General features: G+C 47.9%; 1 protein-coding gene across 2 annotated transcripts in view; it reads right to left on the bottom strand.

Annotated features, from left to right (window-relative positions):
* SLC7A1 (solute carrier family 7 member 1) overlaps nucleotides 1-11,294 on the bottom strand; it is a 47,708-nt gene extending 36,414 nt beyond the window's left edge. For both annotated transcript variants that reach the window (XM_034060036.1, XM_034060035.1), the window contains exon 1: nucleotides 11,233-11,294. The gene's annotated coding sequence lies outside the window, so the exon portion shown is untranslated. The remainder of the gene's footprint in view (nucleotides 1-11,232) is intronic.
* Between the last annotated feature and the right edge of the window lie 5,161 nt (nucleotides 11,295-16,455).

The raw sequence follows: 16,455 nt of genomic DNA on the forward strand, positions 1-16,455 counted from the left end.
GTCTAGGATGAGGAGTCCTTGCCTGTGGCAGGAGGTTTAGAAATAAATGATCTTAACATCCTTTCCAACCCAAACCATTCTATGATCAATGTGTGGGTTTCTATCATGCCCATACAATGGGAATGGGGCTAGCCTTAAGAGCCTGATAGTAACTAATGACACACTTGCTTGCAGTGCGTAAGTGACAGGCCCATGTATCACAAAATGCCAGAGACAATGTGCTCTGTGGGAAACAGAAGCTAAAGGCAGAGGTCAGGCTGTGCAGGGTGACATTATCCTTGTATAGGAAGCACCTCCAGGTAGAGGTAGATAAGGCTTCCCTCAGTTGAGAGCTGCACTCATGATATGGATAGCAACTTCATCCTGTCCAAAAAGCATGCTCAGAAAGTCTGAGCATTTGTGTTGTGAATAAAATATCTCCTAACAACATGCAGATAACAGACAGGGCACAGTGCTCACACTGCAGCCATGTTCTGCATTGCTCATACACAATGCTGTTCTTCATCTCACAGGTGACTGATCTTCATCCTAAACATCTCTCTCACATGCTTCTGTTGCTTTTGAAACAGCAGGTACCAAAACAACCTTTTGCTTTCAATTATTTTCACCATAGCCTGGCAAAGAGACCTTCAATAAAAGACAGGTGGGGTTTTTTGTCAGGAGAACAAATCTTTTGGTTTAGTACGATGCAGTACAGGGGCCATTCACTACACCTTTGCCCAAAACCTTTCCTCTGATATCATTTGTTATCTTTGCAATTGTATCAAAGGGTGATTTTCACAGAGATTATTATTTTCCCCTCCTTAGAAGTTGGATCCGGCTGTGACCTCACTTTCTGAAACAGGCGTTCTTGCCTTTGAAGTAAGGAAATATGTTTCGGGCTGGTTCCTCTCACTCCCACTCCCAACCATACTTGAAACGATGAGCCTTTTTTTGAATGTACAATCAGTATTCCTGTAGCGTAACACAGTCCTGACCACATAAAACAATATAAATTATTCCAGGAAAATTACCAGATTGTACATAACCACCTTCAAGCTGAGGAAACTTGATCGGAATGCTAAAAACACTGATCTGAATTATAGATTAGCTTTGCTCTGCACACACCTAGCTCTCACACCTGCTTTAGCACCAGTTTCTCTAATGAGAAACACTGCAAGCCCTGGCTGATCAGGCCAAGTAGGAAATGGCTTCACCCCAAGACTTTGGGCACCTTCAGGTTTTAGCAGGAGCAGAGGACTTTGAGACCAGCAGGAAGCAATGACACACCTAGATAACCTAGCAGGGTGTACTCTGGGGCAGGGGCCACATCCTTGGGTGAAATCCTGTCCCACTGAAGTTGGTGGCAAAGCTCCCACCAACTTCAATAGGGTCTAAATTCCACCTACTGCTACTGGTCCTTGTCTTTTATTTAAAGTGCATTTTATGTTTGTTACTTTTGTTCCCCGTCCAAATTCTTGTTCCTTGACTGCATTGTATTTTCAAATAAAATAAGATATTATTCCTCCTCTTATCTAATGGTTAACATACCTATTATATCAGGTTGGTAGATTTCCTTCCCGATTAACAACATTCTAAAAAGGGACATTCTCCAAAACAATCCCGTAAGAAAATAAGCAATCTTGCATCTGGTTAACAGCAAAACGTAAACTGTAACAAACATCTGTGCTGCTAAACATAAAACACCATGTGTAAAAATAAGCTGACAGGGCATGGTTTCACATAAGCAGTATTATCACTTCCTAAACAATTACAATTTGTTTCAGCTTCTGAAAAATCACTCCTGATCTATTTCAAAGCCTTGCTGCTTCTGAGAATTTCTTCTGATTGAAGAATTAAGGCCAGAACAAGGAGTTTTCTACCAAGGACAGGAGAAAACCCAAGCATGACCCTGCTGCAAGCCCCATGAACACCCAGGCACCACCTCAGAGGAAGCAAGAGCAGAAATCCTCACTCAACATTGTCCCATATATGCTTATATCCATTTTGAAATTTCTACTGCCATCAGTACCCTTCTCATAGAAGGGTGATGTCCTCCGGACAGTCTTATTTTCCCTCAGCATCCTTCCAGTCTTCAACAGATGTATCCCCCAGACAGCTGTACCATCACTGCTATTAGTTTGCTGAACAAAAAATCTTGCACTTTACATTGCTTTATGTTGACAAACAACATAGAATGGGTCTTGCCCTTTAGTTTAAAAATGGGTCAGCTCACTGAAGAACCATGTAGTGGTGATGTCAACTTTTTGATCACCACACCGATAACAAACCCATAGGGAAGCCCTTTCCACAGGGCTGATTTTGGTACTTCCTAAGGTGGGATGGACACTCTCATTCAAATGAACATCAGCATTTGTCAAGGTGTGTCCGGAGAGGCGCCTTCAGCACCGCAGCGCGGGGAGACCGCAGCGCCCAGGAGCCTGGTTCCTGACCCCCCAGCGCCACCACGGGCGCCCCAAGCCCTCCCCACTCCCTGACCGGGAGCCAGCAGCGCCGCTGCCGCCGCCGCGCACTCACGGGGGCAGCGCAGCACGGGCGGCACCGCCCCGAGCGGGAGCGCGGGGACGGGCGCGGGCAGGTGAGGGGCAGGGCCCGGTACCCGCAGCTCAGCCGGACACCGCTCCGGGGGGGCAGCCTCGCGGCAGGAAGCACCCGCAGTCCTCTGCTGGCGGGGGGGACGTGGCCGCACGCACCGAGGGCTCTCAGACACATGGAGCTGTCCCGGCTGTGCCAGAGCTGTCGGTGATGTTGGGTGGTGGCTGCGTGAGATGACAGCGGGTTGATGATCTGCTCCGCATGGTGGCAGAGCTGCGGGAAGAGGTGGAACAGCCAAGGGAATAAGGCAGTAGGAGCAAGAGACTGACTCGTGAGACCGTACTGTACCATCCCCAAGAGAAGCAAGCCTTTTAAATCCTTGGAGAAGTCAGGAAGAAGGTCAGCAAAACCCCCACCGTAGACTTCTGGAGGGCTGACTTAGGCCTGCTTAGGACATGACTGGCAGAATTCCTTGGGAAACAACACTGAAGGACAAAGGGGTCCAGGAAGGCTGGACACTCTTCAAGAATCAAATCCTTAAGCTGCAGAAGCAGGCAGTCCCTATGTATCAACAATCAGACCTGCAGGGAAGAGACCAGCCTGGCTGAACAGATAGTGCTGGAACTCAAGGAAAAAGAGAAACTGTGGAAGAAGGAGCCATCACCCTATGAAAAGTACCAGGATGTTGTTAGGTTGTATAGAGTTAAGAAGGTGAAGGCACAGATGGAACTGTGATAGAACAGAGAGATAAAAGATCATAACAAATACTTTTACAAATATATTATCAATAAAAGGAGGGCCAAGGAGAACCTCCGCTCTCTACTGGATACCAGGGGAAAGCTACTGACTGAGGATGAGGAAAAGGCTGGGGTACTTAATGCTGCCTTAGCCTCAGTCTTTTAAGTCATGCCAGCCATCTAGGGTACTTGGTTCCCTAAGTTGGATGGCAGAGATGGGGAGCTGGTTGAAGTCCCCATAATTCAGGAAGCAATAGTTAGCTACCTCTTGCTCCACTTACACATATACAAGTCTATGGGGCCAGACAGATTCCACCCAGGAGTGCTGAAGGAGCTGGCAGAGTAGGTCACTAAGCCACTCTCTGTTATCTATCAGCATCCTGGTCCAGAGGACAGGTCCCAGAGGACTGGAGGTTGGCCAATGTGATGCCTCTTTACAAAAAGTGCAGGAAACAAGACCCTGAAAACTACAAGCCTGTCAGCCTGAGCTCAGCACTAGGGAAGGACATGGAGCAGATGATCCTAAGTGTGGTCATAAAGCATGCACAGGAAAATGGAGGGATCAGGCCCAGTCAGCATACGGTCACATAGGGCAGGTCCTGCTTGACCAACCTGATCTCCTATGATATGGTGACCCACCTGGTTGATGAGGCAAAGGCTGTGGTCATTGACTTTAATTATTTGACACTGTCTCCAACAGCCGTCCCTTGGGGAAGTTTTCTTCTCATTGCCTAGACAGGTGTATTCTTTGCTGGGCTGGAAACTGGCTGGATCACCGAGCCCAAAGAGTGGTGGTAAATGGCATCACATATAGTTGGCAACCAGTCACTAGTGGTGTCCCTCAGGGCTCAGTGTTAGGGCCTGTGTTGTTTATTATCTTCATTGATGATCTGGATGAGGGGACTGAGAGCACCCTCAGTAAATTAGTGAACACCACCAAGTTGGATGGGAGTGCTGATCTGCTGGAGGACAGGAAGGCTCTACAGAGAGATCTGGACAGGCTGGATGGATGGGCTGTGGCCAGTGGTATGAGGTTCAATTTGATACGGTTTAGTGTGAGGTGTCCCTGCCCATGGCAAGGGGGTTGGAGCTAGATGATCTTAAGGTCCTTTCCAACCCTAACTATTCTATGATTCTAAGGCAAAGTGCCAGGTCCTGCATTTGGGTCATAACAACCCCATGCAATGCTACACACTTGGGAAAGAGTGACTTGAAAGCAACAGCATTATACATTTCAACATACTTCTCCAAGCACATATAGTACCTTCTCTCCCCATGTCATTTACCTAGAACAAGAAACTTCGAAGTATAGTAAGCTCTGCTGCTACTAGACTTTTTAAACAACAGCAGGAAGAAAACAAACTGGTTGTAAATATTCTTCTTAGCTCCATTGTACCGGGACTTGGAAAAAAAGTACTAGTGGTTTTAAAGGAAAATAACTGAAACAAATTGCAATTAACATTTCTCCCCAAGAGTCTGAACAGCAGCATGAAAAGCAAAGAGCAGCTGTTGTGCTTTTGATGGTGTCCTGCATCATGCTGTTCTGCTCTCCAGGTATTTCCTTCAAAGGAAAAAAGGAGGTTCAAAAGCACTCCAACATCTATGATGGATTATCTGGAGCAGCCAAAGCACAACAGTGTGGGTTCATCACTTACATGTTTCCTTGGGGGGATATCCTTGTATTTCTTCTTGTGCCAATCAGGTTATGAAGGGTAGAATTACTCTTGACTAGCTTCAGCCAACTCCAAAGCACACATTTGGGTTTAGGGTATCATCTCATCCCGCTCTGTAACCAACAGAGCAAAGACAGGCACCTCCAGGCATAAATTTATCCCTTCAGAGGAGAGATAGGAGGAATGACCCTCCAGAGACATCTACCTTCCCTTTCTACTGCAGGGCTCTAGCAGACATCTATGAAAACTCCACCAGACCACCCCTCAAGACAGAAGACAGACTGAACCTCGAGCCAGCAAAAGGCACCCTCAATGAATTTTGACCTGTCTTTCTGCAGACAGCTAGTAGACAGGTGTGAAAGTCTCTGAACAGTTTTTCTCTCACAAAAGCAATGATGCCTCCTTACATTTGCTTTTCTCAAAAATAAGAGCACTTTCTGGACAAAGCTCTGGATTTCAAGACTGCCCAAGCACTGATCCTAGTACCTTCCGAGCAAAGCATGAAGGTTTTGCTTCCGCTTTTCTCCCCTTGCTTAACTGTTAAGTTTTTCATTCTATTGCTTGTGTTGGTACCTTTCCTGAACTGAAAAGGTGCTAGAGGCCAAATTTCCACTCTAATATCACAGAGCTTCTCACTTCCAAAATCCCAACTAATGCCTACTGTTTTTTTCCTCCAAGATGTGTTACTTTCACCCTAATCCATAATTCAGCTGGTTGAATTCTGGGTGTTGCACTTTCTCCTTTCTGAGGGGGGACAGAACTTTTTGTTTTTTTAATTCCAGCAGATTGCACAGCAGAAAGGTCCTGCCTAATGCACCTGTATTCAGCATGGGCAGATATACAATGGTACTGGCACCTTTTCACTTCAAATCTGTATCAGCAAAGTTCAGCTAGTAATTTGAATACAGACTTTTAAATACCTGCCTTGAAAACGTTCCTTTCTATACAGCATCCACACCTTTATTCAATACACTGCTTACATGTCTTTTTTTTTTCCCAAAGTGACCACTATACATTCATTGTCTGTATCTCTTAATAGCTACATGGTTCTTGAAAATAGCCTGCAAAGAAACCACTGTTGCTGCTGTAGGTGAAATAAGAAAAAGAAGGGCTTGATTTTGGTTTTGATTTTCTTTATGATGTGCTCTCAGCTTTCAGAAGCTCTAAGCACATGAACCAGTCTGATGCACAGACTGCCACTGCAAAGTAGGACAAAGAGTAAGTATCTTCACAACACATGCTACAGGTCACCCAGTTTTGTGAACTTTTTTGTAAGAATAAAAACAAGCAGCACAGCATGCAGCAGCATCCTTTGCTTGGGATTATCTCATATGGGTCATCAAACAGCTGGCAGGCAGTAGGCAACTCTGAGCTAAGTTTAATCAGCAACCTAAGGCTGAAAGACTATTCTGGTTACCCAAGCCAACTAATCCCCTCTGGAATATCTTTTAAAGATATGTCACATCTACTTTGCTTTATAAGAGAGTCACTTCAGCAAAATAACCTAGTTCTACTACCTAAACACCACAGTTTTTCCAACTAGTTTAACAATATTTCACCTGATGAAGTCAAGCTTTTCCTCAGCTTAAGGAAACAGTTCACTAATCAAATCACAGTAATCTTTTGTACAGTAAGTTTACTGCTGCCACATACACATCCAAATAAACCTCCTATATCAGCATTCTCAAATGAAACTACTACTAGTATTACCAGTAGTCTGATTTTGTTATTGTTTATAGCTTGTACTTTTTTTTCCTCCTATATTGCAGAATGGGTTTTGTTTAGCGACTCCAGATTTCACAGCAGAGCCTTCTGTTCATCCACTATCGACACAGTTACCACCTCCCTACCCCACTGCAGAAGCAGTTTGGGGAAGCAGATCCTCTGGGTGTAAGCTCTCCCAAACCCTGATCTCAGTATGCTTCACCCATAAAAATTAAAAGGTGATTTTGTGTGGTACTTCTTTTATTGCGATGGAACATAGCACTAAACTACATCCCACAAATACCCCACAGCCAAAGCAAATTCACCTTTGGTTTAATCAAACCACTGAACTGACATGGTCCACTGTAGACAGATAGAGCAGCACCAGTGTAGACACTGGTTTTCTTACGGTTCCAAGTGCACTGGCTGCGGAGGTAAGCGTCCCCAAATGCTTGGGACACCACTGCCTTCTACCTTCCAGACATCATCACCTCTGCACAGAGCACTGAGCTATCTGTGCAGCGTTCAGATGACCTCACTCAAACACTGCTAACTCATTAGCAAATATTTTCTAGACACACCATACTATATTACTTTGCCAGCTGAAACGTCAAAGACTTAACCTAGCTGCTAACTCAGGTTAGACCTGGCAAAACAAGGCAGTTAGGCTTACGCACAGCCAGGAATAACAATATGGGTCACAGCACACATGGATGTTGATTTTGAAAACACCTTCTCATTTGACAGAATGCGTTCCAGGAATAAATAAATGATACGGTAGAGAGGATTTTAACTATCTGCCTGAATCAGTACCAGGGACAAACATACTAAAATAAAAAGCTCACTGTTCAATTTACTTTTTTTTTTTTGAACTCCAGAGTGGCTTATAGTAAATTTTAGATGTGGCTCAATATAGTGGTCAAACAGCCACTAAATTTCAAGCATAGCTCACTCAGTAAATCCTAACAGTTATTAATTGCAAGTCCTCAGAAACAGGATACTGAGTAAAATCCTCATCCTTGTAGTTTGAAAAATAAATGGATCAATGAGATCTACAAGGAAATACACAAACGACAAGGATGAGGCAAGAGTGAATTGTGAAATCTGTACAGCTCAGGAAAGACAGCTTGTAAAAGGGAGCCTAAAAGTTATTCCTTACCTCAGAACAAGGCAGGAGGAAGAGGTGTAGGAAAATATTAGCAAAATATTACGTAGATAGTAATAAAGTTAGTAGTTTAGTAAATATAGCAGTCACGTATTTCTCAGAAAAGGGGACAAGACACGGCGGGAAGCACTAAGGAACAGGTAAGATGAACAGGAAAATTTCACAAGGGATCCTGCTTGGCACAGAAGCTAGTAGCACATTTTTTCTATAGCAGTTACTGCAACTTCTGAACACACAAAACCTGCACCTCTGTGAAATAAAGTTTTCTGAACTGTTTTTCAATAGAGTAAAAGAAACTCAGAAACTCAAAACTGCACCTGGTACCCAAACTCTTAAAGTACTTTATTTTATAAACTCTGAAATAAGGCACTGTACCAGGTACCATTCACAGGATTTATGAGCCACTATCTTGGTGGTCTCCAGCACAGTCAGGGATCCTAGCAAGGGCAGCAGCTGCTGACCCACCATCGAGGGAAGGCAGCTCCAGACAGTGCTGCCAGAGCGAGTACAGTGCCTTGGTTTCTACGAACGGCAGCAGGAGTGTGGGAGCCCCATCTCCTGATCCCTGACACCCCCAAACTGCCCAGGAACCACCAGCAGTTGTCAGGAATCCTGTCACAGGGCAGGTGACAGCCCCCATGTTTTGTTTGGCCAACAGATTCAGTTGTACCTTTTTCTCTCCCCTTTTTAAGTGGGTTTAAGTAGCCAGTGACACTGCAATGACAGCACTAAGGAGGGAGTGCTCAAACCAGAACGAACCCCCACATAGTACCAACAGCCACAATGCTTCCCAAAGTCACTTGAGGAATCAGAGAAGCTCACAGCCCATTGAGACAAACACTGACAACATTTATAGCTCAGACTTACACATCCGGGCTAATCCTCCTTTTATAGTTAGTGGAAAAGCTGAGATGAATCACACTCCAGGAACTCCACTCCTCCCCTGACTGACCTTAACAGGAGCAGTGGCTGGCTACCTTAGATATGACTGCATTTGGTGAGATGAATCAACGCCATCCAGTAAATGAGAGATTTGCAAAGATTTTGGCCCTAGGATATATCCTAGGAGGATATAACAGGTAATGGAAAAAAAAATCCTAGGATACTGCCAAGCACACCAACATACATAGCAGAAATGATCCACCCTGGGTTACTAACTCCGAGTCAGTATTGACTGGACACCAACCAGCTCTACCCAGAAGCACTGAACTAGCTCTGCCTGCCACCCAGCCTCCCACTTCTGCTGACCAGTGTCACTAGCTTCTCCACATACTCAGTTAAGCCAACAGGACTTCTTAGCTCATCCTTCACTAGAGGCTAAGGGGCTCTGCAACATCCCTTGCTCCCCTTAGGCACCACAGTGGCCCAGCTAATAAACCTCACCAGGATTAAGCCAGCATCACTGGACACATCTGCACACAGAGTAAATCACCCTCTTTTCCTCCTGCCCCACTCCACACTGACGTTTACAGCATCACAGGTAAGAGCCAAGGGAACTAAAGTTACCACTTTGTTTCCTACTCTCCAAAAGCTACAGTGTAACTGGAAATGACATTTCTAAAAGGCTACTGAAGTCTCATTAACCTGTTGAGGAACTGGACAGAGCAAAGGTCTCACTGCTTGAATGAGAAGCCTCAGGGTTCCATTACAACCCACCTGAAATGAGGAGTGCTTTCTGAACACATCTCCTCAGTGATAAGCACAAGCCTATAAGCAGCAAGATTCAAACTTTATGCATCCCAGCAAACCAGCATAAAATGTAGTTCTGCTCAGGAAATGGGTTTACTTCAAAGCTAATTTGACTACTTAAAGCACACGTGGTAGAGCACAGTCAAGGCCTGCTCCCTTCAGATAACTCAAAATGCACAACACTTAAAATACTTGACAGCAAATAACTTCTGAGAGCTGTGGCAATCAACAAGCTTGCTCCTCCTTTGTGTCAGGGTCAGCACTTACAGCTATGAAGCCTGTGCAGTCCTCTTCTGCATTATATGGAAATCCTGGCTAAAAGGCATTTCAGTTGAGTGCTGATGGCAACAGAAGTATATGGAGTTCCCACCTGTTCTCTCCAAGTGTTCTTTTTATTTCACTCTGACTTGGAGACAGCAGACAACCAAGCCATGCTGAGTGAACGGCCTTAAGAGGCAGAGCTGTTCCACCGCAGAGGTTCCTGTACAGCACCTATGTGTGTGACCACATCTTCCCCGCTTGCCCCCAGGGCTTAGTGGAGCCCATAGAGCAGGCTGTGTCCACCGGTTCACCTGACGCTGGGCATCACCATGAGGCTGTTGCTCCAGCACGAACATTAACAGGTGTGAATGACCACGTGTGCAAACACACTCAGCCGAGGCAGTTAACTTATATAGGTGCAACATACCATGATCACCTCAGCCTTTCTGCCCCATCTGCAGCCTGAGAACTTGTTAGAGCTGCAACTGCTATGTTTATAGCCTGCATGTAGTTCCAATCTTTCTGTCCAGCCTTAGCTACATACAAAATACCACTAGAGGTTTCTTAGTGGGTTTCCCACTCTGCCTCAAACATTCACACATACATATGCAAAAAAGAAGAATCCATCTGTTAGTCAGGCCAGCTGCCTGCAAAATGCTGACAAACAACATGGAAACAAGCCCCAGTCCTCATCACAGAGCAGGTTCAGGAACAGCAGAGCACAGCAGCTCGCAGGGTGTGGGGCTGACTCCCGCACTACAAACAATACCTGCATTTTTGGTAAATTCTCAACCACCGCTGCACTGTTTAAGGGAAAGCAACGCACAGAACGGCACAGCAGCCACCCAGGAGCTATCTGGGACATGGAAAGACCGCCAGGGAAACAGCCCGGGGTTTCTCCTTGACACCTGGGCCTTCACCTCCACGGCACTGCGCACGTTGCAAAGCGAAGACAAGCAAGAAAGCGGGTTAGCGGAGCAACGTGCACGCATAGGCGCCTCCCAACCCTGCCCTCGCTTACTGCTTGCTCTGCAAGAGGGAAAGCGTGGCTGGAGGCCGCAGTGCTTACCACAAGGGACGTGCTAGGCAGCGCCGGGGCGCCAAAGGCAGCAGGTCCCATCCCCGCACCAGCCTAAGGCCCTTCCCGCCGGCAGCGCAGCCCCAGCATCCTGAGGGATCACACCCTCAGCAGAAGAGCTGGAACACCCCCGCCGCCAGCGCGGGATGTGGAGAGGCGGGGGACAAGGGATGGCTCCAGCAGCGCTCGGGGACGGACCCGCCGCGGAGCGCGGCCGCAAGCAAGCGTGCCACCAAGGAGATAAAATGGAGGGATGGCTGCTGTGGCGGGAGAGAAGGCAGCGGCCCCGGGAGCCCTCCGCGCCCGCCCGGCTCCATCACAAAATGGACGCCCCGCGCGGCGCCGCCCCCCGCCCGGCCAGCACCGGCCCGCTCCGCGCCCCTCACTCACCGCGCCGACGGGAGAGCCCCGCGCCCGCGGGCTCTGGGGCAGGCGAGGGCGCGCCGCGGGCACAGCAGCGCCGCGCAGCGCTTTTACATCTGAGGCGCGCAGCGCCCGCTCCGCCTCCACCCGTGCTGATGGGGAGGAGGGCACTGCCCACCCGTCTCTGCACACTGAACAACCTGGCTCCCGCTGCTGCTCCCCCTAAGCTCCTTCTGCAGACCCCTCACCACCTTTGTTTCCTTTTCTTGAACCCACTCCAGCACCTCAATGTCCATCTTGCACTGAGGGGCCCAGAACTGAACACGGGATTTGAGTTGCCACCTCACCAGTGCCCAGTACAAGGGGATAATCGTTTTCCTGGGCCTACTGGCCAGTTCATTGCTGATACAGGCCAGGATGTCGTTGCCCTTCTTGGCTGTCTGGGCACGAGCTGGCTCATGTTCAGCAGCTGTCAATCAGCACCCCCCAGTCTTTTTCCACCAAGTAGATTTCCAGCCAGTGCAGGACCCAGCACTTTTCCTTGTTAAACCATTGGCACAGCCCATCCATCCAACCTGCCCAGATCCCTCTGCAGAGCCTTCCCACCCTCCAGCAGATCAACACACCCACCCGACTGGTATTGTCTGCAAAATTACATGACCCCCATCCAGATCATCAATGAAGATATTAAACAACACTGGCCCTAATACTGAGTCCCGAGGGACACCACTCTTGACTGGTCGCCAAGTAGATGTGATGCCATTTACCACCACTCTTTGGGCTTGGCCATCCAGCCGCTTTTTTCCCCCAGTTTAAAATACACCTATCCAGGCCACGAGCAGCCAGTTTCTTAATGAGTGCCATTAGTTTAGCTTGGCCTGAAAACCTGCTTATTATTTCCTCTCAGTCCCTAAGGGAATGAGAACTGAAGGGCTGCGTTGGACTGAGCTGCCCATTCAGGCAAACTGCTCACCATGCTCTGGCAGCTGACGAACTTCTGCAGAACATGGCTGACCAAGCAATGCCAGGATGAAACAGTTGTAGTAGATAAAGATGGACTTTTATTTCCAGAGTATTCCTCCCTGCCCTTTTTGTAGAGAGGCGACATACGGGCCAACCTCCAGTCCTCTCAAACCTGCCCACCAGACCAGGACTGCATCATAGATGATGGAGAGTGGCTTAGTGACCTCCTCTGCCAGCTCCTTCAGCACTCTTTGGTGGAACCCATTGGTTTCCATAGACTTGTATACATCTAAGTGGAGCAGGAGGTCGCTAACCATTGCTCCCTGAATTATGGGGACTTCAACCAGCTCCCCATCTCTGCCATCCAACTCAGAGAACTGAGTAGCCTGAAGGTGGCTGGAGTGAATATCAAAGACTGAGGCAGAGGTGGCATTTTCCTCATCATCAGTCACTAGGTTTCCCCTAGCATCCAGCAGAAGATGGAGGTTCTTCTTGGCCCTCCTTCTATTGCTAATATACTTGTAAAAGTATTTGTTATGACCTTTTATGGCAATGGCCAGATTCAGTTCCAGCTTTGCCTTCACCTTCCTAACTTTCTCTCTATATAACCTGACAACATCCTGGTACTTTTCATGGGGTGATGGCTCCTTCTTCCATGGGTGATAAATTCTCTCTTTTTGCCTGAGTTCCAGCATTATCTCTCTGTTCATCCAGGCCACTCTCTTCTCTGCCGGTCTGATTGTCTGATTGCCTGTTCCTGCAACTTAAGGATTTAATTCTTGAAGAGTGTCCAGCCTTCCTGGACCCCTTTGTCCCTCAGTAATGTTTCCCAAGGAATTCCAGCAACCAGTGTCCTAAACAAGACTAAGTCAGCCCTCCAGAAGTCTAAGGTGGGGGTTTTGCTGACCTTCTTCCTGACTTCTCCAAGGCTGGAAAATTCAGTTATTTCATAATCACTTTGCTGAAGATAGCCTCCAACCATCACATCACCCACCAGTCCTCTGTTTGCAAACAGCAAATCAAGCCAGGCATCTCTCCTAGCTGGCTCACTCACCAGCTGGGTCAGAAAGTTATCTTCCATGCCCTCTAAGAACATCCTGGATTGTTTCTTCCCTGCTGTGTTGTACTTCCAGCAGACATTCGGTAGGTTGAAGTCCCCCATGAGAACAAGGGCTAGCGATAGTGTAACTTCTCCCAGTTGTTTGAAGAATACTTGATGTTTAGCTTCATCCTGGCTGGGTGGTCTATAACAGACTCGTACCAGGATGTCTGCTTGGTTGGCCTTCCCACTGATCTTCACCCACAAACATTCAGCCTTCTCAGTCAGAACACTGAGTTCATGGCAGTCAATGCACTTTCTGATATACAACGCAACCCCACCACCTCTTCTTCCTTGACTATCCCTTCTGAAGAGCCATTCGCTGCAGCACTCCAATCACAGAAATCATTCCATCATGTTTCTGTGATGGCGATTATGTCACGATTTCCCTGCTGCACAATGACTTTCAGCTACTCCTATTTGCTGCCCATGCTGTGGGCATTTGTATAAATGTGCTGAAGCTGCCCTGTGGATCTGAACTCCCAACAGCAGCATGCTACCCCATGGCTCATGTCTAATTGCCCCAAGGCACTGAAGTCCTTCTTGAGTCCCACTGGACTTCCTGAAGAGATTTCCTCATTGCCTACCTGGCAGACTAATTAAGGATGGTAGTTGCAGGTCTGTAGCAGACAAGTGAGTTTTCTGGTGACGTCCCTTGCCATGGCCCCAGGGAGGCAGCAGACCTCCCTGAGTCTGGTCAGGACAGATATGGAGCCCTCTGTTCCCCTTAGCGTGGAGTCACCAATCACAGCCACTCTTCTAGTAGAGCTTGGTCGTAATACAAGGTGTTCTTTGACTTTTCTGTGGGACCTCTTCTGACCTGGACGATCCCTTATCATCATCTTCCTCACTTTCCTGATCCTCAAGTACCAGGGCCTCAAATCTGTTGTAAAGGGATACTTGGGAAGGTGATGTAAGCTGGAGGATAATATGCCATCTAATCTGAGAAGTAACCTGTTACCAGCCTCCCCTCTTAGGTCCCTTCCATCTGCCCAATAGGAGAAGGTAGGGGATCCTGAAGTTCTTCCATTTCAGCTGGCTCTGCAACGGTACAGTACGGGTCCATGAGTCAGTCTCCTGTTCCTACTGCCTTATTCCCTTGGCTGTTCCACCTCTTCCCGCAGCTCTGCCACCATGCGGAGCAGATCATCAACCCGCTGTCATCTCACGCAGCCACCACCCAACATCAGCGACAGCTCTGGCACAGCCGGGACAGCTCCATGTGTCCGAGAGCCCTCGGTGCGTGCGGCCACGTCCCCCCGCCAGCAGAGGACTGCGGGTGCTTCCTGCCGCGAGGCTGCCCCCCCCGGAGCGGTGTCCGGCTGAGCTGCGGGTACCGGGCCCTGCCCCTCACCTGCCCGCGCCCGTCCCCGCGCTCCCGCTCGGGGCGGTGCCGCCCGTGCTGCGCTGCCCCCGTGAGTGCGCGGCGGCGGCAGCGGCGCTGCTGGCTCCCGGTCAGGGAGTGGGGAGGGCTTGGGGCGCCCGTGGTGGCGCTGGGGGGTCAGGAACCAGGCTCCTGGGCGCTCTCCGGAGCTACTCACATGGGCAAATCATGTGGGTGGGAAATGACTGAATGCGTCCCTACCATGAGCACACACGAAGCAGCCGGCTGCATGGTGTCAGAACAGAAATGGGCTCTGCTCTCCCACAGAAAGCTGCACAACCTCCAAAGTTGTGTGGGGTGTGTGCCCCGGAGGTAAAACGTCTGAGCAGGAGGGGAGGGTCTGGAAGCTGCACCTATTTCCCATGCTTAGGGACTGAAACAGAGGTCTCCTGGCTCTCGAGAGCAGTGTGACAGGTTGGATTTTCCTTTTTCCGAATTAGAGCTAAGTCTATCAGGAACGTTGAACATTGGAATGAAGAGACATTGCCTTTCAAAGAGCCAGAATGCTGGTGGAATGTTTACTCTGGGCCAGGTGGTCCCTCCTGGGTCCTGCAGCATTTGAGTCCCACTGGGAGCTGGCAAATGCTCTCTCATATATGTCTTTCTCGATGCACTCTGGCACCAGTCCTGCCTGGTGCTACTCAGTAAGCATAAGGTGAGTGTTTGCCACATGTGGCAGAACCCTCTGTCCTGAAGCCTCCACAGTGTTGTTTGCAGTGTTGGTTGCAGTAGAGAGTCCATGGGCTAGAGGGTGGAATTCCGCCCTTGGACATTGCAGTCACATCTGGGGACCTAGACTGTGTTTGAGAAATGTGATTCCCAACCTAGTTAGTCACCCTTACCTTAGTAATTAACAGGATGCTCACTGATGTATCCTAGTGACAGGGAAGCCAAGTCTCTAACGGAGTTTTAAAATGCACCATATTGCAGTATAATGAATAAATTGAATGAACTCTGATGGTTTTCTTTCTCTTGCTTGGTTGTAGGAGAGACTTGCTCTTTTCCAAGTTATTCAGCATTACAATACCAGCCACTGGCAAATAAAATTATTGAAGGATATTACAGACAGGTATCTCCATTTCAGTGGAAGGATTTTCTTTCCTGCTTTAGCCACATTGGTGCTCTCATGTTTCTTTCTTTCTGTTTTGTTCCATGTTCAATGCTTGTGCATTGAGGAATTCAGTACTAGTTCCGGGACCCAGGAATCAAGGGAGACGCATCAGACAAAATGGATGCAACAAGAGCTAAGTGAAAGAGGTCGCCTTTGAATTGGATGGTGGCTTTCAAAGTCCTCTCAGCTAAATTTTATTCCTGCAAAGCTGAAAACAAGGAGAGATGTGGCTGCCAAGAATGGGGTGGCTCCAGACTTACGACAGTGAAATGGCAAGGAGAAGTGTGCTCTATGCGTTTTCATAATTCATTATAAATCTAAAGAGATGCCTTGGAACACGCTTGGCCAAAGCCGTGGGAGGTGGTGGTGTAACGCAAGACTTTTTGTACTCATTTACAGACGATTTTTATCTGAAACCACCACCCTCAATCCCACCCTTTTCTCTGTAATCTTTTCTTAAAATAACCAGAGCTAACATCCTGTTACCACTTCGGGCTAGTCCCATTCTTAAGAAAGTTGTCCTTTTACCTGCTAATATGCTTGTACTAGTTTTCTCATTCATCTTCTCCTTCCTTTTCTTTTTTTTTTTTCCTTTTTCCCACTAGCATTTAATGGGTGTAGCGGACTTCCTTCAGGATCTTGTGTTTATTTGGGAGGAAGCAGACCATGATTTTATTGAAAATTATTGGTATA

This window comes from Melopsittacus undulatus, chromosome 2 (genome assembly GCF_012275295.1).
Source record: "Melopsittacus undulatus isolate bMelUnd1 chromosome 2, bMelUnd1.mat.Z, whole genome shotgun sequence".
NCBI lineage: Eukaryota > Metazoa > Chordata > Aves > Psittaciformes > Psittaculidae > Melopsittacus > Melopsittacus undulatus.